Here is a 5,293-nt window from a genome sequence, read left to right as displayed (position 1 = left end):
GTAAGTAATTTTTGTTAGATTTTTGTCTGCCCACTTGTGTCTTTGCCTTATTAGTTAGTAAGATTATTGGAACTAGGGACTGAATATTCTTCCTTTATTTTGTTCCCAGCATATAACTCAATGTTTGGTATATTAAAAATAGTCAATAAATATGCATTAAATTGAAATTTAAAATTATTTTTATTCTTAACGTTGGATTGCACAACATCCTTTGTGCAAAGTGGTATATCGATAATGCAGAGACCAAGCTGTCTGCTGGTAGATCTCATCCTGTGCACAGGAACAAGGGGAGTGCCGGGTGCTTCTGATAGATTTGGATGGGGAGCAGGGACAAAAAGACAACCAGATTTAGGTTCCCTCTTTTGAGAGGAAACCTATGCATTCTTCCTGAATGTAGTCAGCTGGATTACTGCGTGGCTGCTGTGTGCTAGTAGAATGCAGCATTTTGTTTAGTCTGATTCGAGATGTTCTAAGTGGTTTTTATTATGATAGTATGTCTATTGGAGGCTCTTCCACAGCCTTATAAATTTCATTTGCTTTAATTGGGATGGGGAGGGAGAGAGAGAACAGCATTTACTTGGCGTTCTTGCCTTTTAGAGCTGTGGGTTATTGATTCAGGGGCCTAGAATAGTAATGCTTGGAAGTAAAGGTTCCCTTGGGAGCACCAGTGTTAAAGGGCAAAGGGAAAATGATTAGAATTTAAATCTCCAGGCTCCACTGAATTTGTGGCTTCATTAAAAAAGAGGGGGAGAAGGAAATGATCTGAATGGCCACAGTAGGCTTTGTTCAACACTTGCATCCACAAACTGATAACTGAGAGTTAACAGTCCTACAAGTTGAGCTCTGTGGCCAAGTGAGAACAGCCAGTGGACTGCTTTTACTGTCTGCTGGACCTCAGTTTGGGCCATGTTCAGTTAGGAACAATCAATACTAGCAAAATCTCTTATTTTCTAAGACATAATGTAACTTTGGCCTTCTTCGAACTAGTAAAATCTGTTCTGCCTATTTGTGGAACATGTAATCACCAAATTACATACATATTTTTTCTTTGATGTGTCACTCTTTGGAAATTCTACTTCCCCAAAGTCAAGTTTTCCCTTTAGACTCTTTATCTGATAGGTAGTTATTGCTACTTTAGATAGTACTTTCTCTAGCTTGTATGTTAGCAGAAGAGAACAATGAGGAATAATACTAGACTGTAATGACAAATAGTTTCTACCGCCAAAAACTGTGTGACCTTGGACAAATCACTTAACCTCTTTGAATGTCAGTTTCTTTGTGTTAAAAATGAAAGACTTGGACTAGTGACTTCTGGGTTTTTTTTGAGCTTGAAAATTTTATCATTCTATGAGATAATATAGTCTAGTTAACCTTTCAGCTTTCAGCTAATCAAGAAATTATTTTCTTTTTGAAATGTATGATTTCCTTTTAGAGAGGCCCTGTAGTACAGTGGTTAAGAGCATGGACTCAGAGGCTAGAACACCTGTTCTGGAGTTTACTAATTGATAGTAAATCCTGGGTATTTTATCTCTGTGCTTTAATTTCTTCATCTATAAAATGATAATACTAATAATGCCCACCTCCTAGGGTTGATAAGGCCTAAATTAGGTAATAAATGTAAAGCACTTATTATAGTGCCTTAACTTAACTGCTTACTGTTACTATTAATTTGTTGTTTTCCCAGTGAATTTGCCTCACTAGTGATTCTACTTAAATAAATATTTAATGTAGCATATATTTTTTGAGCACATCCCAATAGATGGAAAAGACTACCAAAATTGTTTGGAGTTGCAGGGGACTGTCATCTTGGTGTTAAGAAATATGAAACAATTTATAAGAAGAAAATAGTTGACTAAGTGCAGGTGCTGCTGCTGCTGCTAAATCACTTCAGTCGTGTCCTACTCTGTGCGACCCCATAGACAGCAGCCCACCAGGCTCCCCCTGGGATTGCCCTGGGATTCTCCAGGCAAGAACAGTAGAGTGGGTTGCCATTTCCTTCTCCAATGCATGCAAGTGAAAAGTGAAAGTGAAGTTGCTCAGACAGGACTGGAAAAGGTCAGTTTTCATTCCAATCCCAAAGAAAGGCAATGCCAAAGAATCCTCAAACTACCACACAATTGCACTCATCTCACATTCTAGTAAAGTAATGCTCAAAATTCTCCAAGCCAGGCTTCAGCAATACATGAACCATGAACTTCCTGATGTTCAAGCTGGTTTTAGAAAAGGCAGAGGAACCAGAGATCAAATTGCCAACATCCGCTGGATCATGGAAAAAGCAAGAGAGTTCCAGAAAAACATCTATTTCTGCTTTATTGACTATGCCAAAGCCTTTGACTGTGTGGATCACAATAAACTGTGGAAAATTCTGAAAGAGATGGGAATATCAGACCACCTGACCTGCCTCTTGAGAAATCTATATGCAGGTCAGGAACCAACAGTTAGAAGTGGACATGGAACAACAGACTGGTCCCAGATAGGAAAAGGAGTACGTCAAAGCTGTGTATTATCACCCTGCTTATTTAACTTCTGTGCAGAGTACATCATGAGAAACGCTGGACTGGAAGAAACACGAGCTGGAATCAAGATTGCCGGGAGAAATCTCAATAACCTCAGATATGCAGATGACACCACCCTTATGGCAGAAAGTGAAGAGGAACTGAAAAGCCTCTTGATGAAAGTGAAAGTGGAGAGTGAAAAAGTTGGCTTGAAGCCCGACATTCAGAAAATGATCATGGCATCTGGTCCCATCACTTCATGGGAAATAGATGGGGAAACAGTGGAAACGGTGTCAGACTTTATTTTTTGGGGCTCCAGAATCACTGCAGATGGTGACTGCAGCCATGAAATTAAAAGACGCTTACTCCTTGGAAAGTTATGACCAACCTAGACAGCATATTAAAAAGCAGAGACGTTACTTTGCCAACAAAAGGTCTGTCTAGTCAAGGCTATGGTTGTTCCAGTGGTCATGTATGGATGTGAGAGTTGGACTGTGCGGAAGACTGAGTGCCAAAGATTTGATGCTTTTGAACTGTGGTGTTGGAGAAGACTCTTGAGAGTCCCTTGGACTGCAAGGAGATCCAACCAGTCCATTCTGAAGGAGATCAGCCTTGGGATTTCTTTGGAGGGAATGATGCTGAAGCTGAAACTCCAGTACTTTGGCCACCTCATGCAGAGAGTTGACTCATTGGAAAAGACTGATGCTGGGAGGGATTGGGGGCAGGAGAAGGGGATGACAGAGGATGAGATGGCTGGATGGCATCACTGACTCGATGGACGTGAGTCTGAGTGAACTCCAGGAGTTGGTGATGGACAGGAAGGCCTGGTGTGCTGTGATTCATGGGGTTGCAGAGTTGGACACCACTGAGCGACTGAACCGAACCGAAGTCGCTCAGTCGTGTCCGACTCTTAGCGACCCCATGGACTGCAGACCACCAGGCTCCTCCGTCCATGGGATTCTCCAGGCAAGAGTACTGGAGTGGGGTGTTAAATTAGCATATATATTTTAGAAGCCTGCAAAAGGTTTCTGTCAATAACATTTTCAGTTTACTTCAAAATGTGTTTTAAAATAACCTATATATAGAAAACTATAAAACACTGGTGAAAGAAATCAAAGAGGACACTAATAGATGGAGAAATATACCATGTTCATTGATCGGAAGAATCAATATAGTGAAAATGAGTATACTACCCAAAGCAATCTGTAGATTCAGTGCAATCCCTATCAAGCTACCAATGGTATTTTTCACAGAGCTAGAAGAAATAATTTCACAATTTGTATGGAAATACAAAAAACCTCGACTAGCCAAAGCGATCTTGAGAAAGAAGAATGGAACTGGAGGAATCAACTTGCCTGACTTCAGGCTCTACTACAGAGCCACAGTCATCAAGACAGTATGGTTCTGGCACAAAGACAGAAATATAGATCAATGGAACAAAATAGAAAGCCCAGAGATAAATCCACACACCTATAGACACCTTATCTTTTACAAAGGAGGCAAGAATATACAATGGAGAAAAGACAATCTCTTTAACAAGTGGTGCTGGGAAAACTGGTCAACCACTTGTAAAAGAATGAAACTAGAACACTTTCTAACACCATACACAGAAATAAACTCAAAATGGATTAAAGATCTAAATGTAAGACCAGAAACTATAATACTCCTAGAGGAGAACATAGGCAAAACACTTTCCAACATAAATCACAGCAGTATCCTCTATGACCCACCTCCCAGAATATTGGAAATAAAAGCAAAAATAAATGGGACCTAATTAAAATTAAAAGCTTCTGCACAACAAAGGAAACTATAAGCAAGGTGAAAAGGCAGCCTTCAGAATGGGAGAAAATAATAGCAAATGAAGCAACTGACAAACAACTAATCTCAAAAATATACAAGCAACTCCTGCAGCTCAATTCCAGAAAAATAAACGACCCAATCAAAAATTGGGCCAAAGAACTAAACAGACATTTCTTCAAAGAAGACATACAGATGGCTAACAGACACATGAAAAGATGCTCAACATCATTCATTATCAGAGAAATGCAAATCAAAACCACTATGAGGTACCATTTCACACCAGTCACAATGGCTGCTATCCAAAAGTCTGCAAGCAATAAATGCTGGAGAGGGTGTGGAGAAAAGGGAACCCTCTTACACTGTTGGTGGGAATGCAAACTAGTACAGCCACTATGGAGAACAGTTTGGAGATTCCTTAAAAAACTGGAGATGGAACTGCCATATGACCCAGCAGTCCCACTGCTGGGCATACACACCGAGGAAACCAGAATTGAAAGAGACATGTGTACCCCAATGTTCATCGCAGCACTGTTTATAATAGCCAGGACATGGAAGCAATCTAGATGTCCATCAGCAGATGAATGGATAAGAAAGCTGTGTTACATATACACAATGGAGTATTACTCAGCCATTAAAAAGAATGCATTTGAATCAGTTCTAATGAGGTGGATGAAACTGGAGCCTATTATACAGAGTGAAGTAAGCCAGAAAGAAAAACACCAATACAGTATACTAATGCATATATATGGAATTTAGAAAGATGGTAATGATAATCCTGTATGTGAGACAGCAAAAGAGACACAGATGTATAGAACAGTCTTTTGGACTCTGTGGGAGAGGGAGAGGGTGGGAGGATTTGGGAGAATGGCATTGAAACATGTATAATATTATATAAGAAATGAATCGCCAGTCCAGGTTTGATGCAGGTTACAGGATGCTTGGGGCTGGTGCACTGGGATGACCCAGAGGGATGGTATGGGGAGGGAGGTGAGAGGGGG

At 40.3% G+C, this 5,293-nt stretch overlaps 1 protein-coding gene across 6 annotated transcripts in view; it reads left to right on the top strand.

The window, feature by feature from the left end:
* Window positions 1-5,293, top strand: part of TTC28 (tetratricopeptide repeat domain 28) — a 579,079-nt gene that overhangs the window by 227,156 nt on the left and 346,630 nt on the right. The gene's annotated exons all lie outside the window — the stretch shown is intronic.

Source organism: Bos taurus, chromosome 17, assembly GCF_002263795.3.
Source record: "Bos taurus isolate L1 Dominette 01449 registration number 42190680 breed Hereford chromosome 17, ARS-UCD2.0, whole genome shotgun sequence".
NCBI classification, from domain to species: domain Eukaryota; kingdom Metazoa; phylum Chordata; class Mammalia; order Artiodactyla; family Bovidae; genus Bos; species Bos taurus.
Note: the sequence above shows the minus strand (reverse complement) of the source record. Positions and strands in the feature narration are given on the sequence as shown.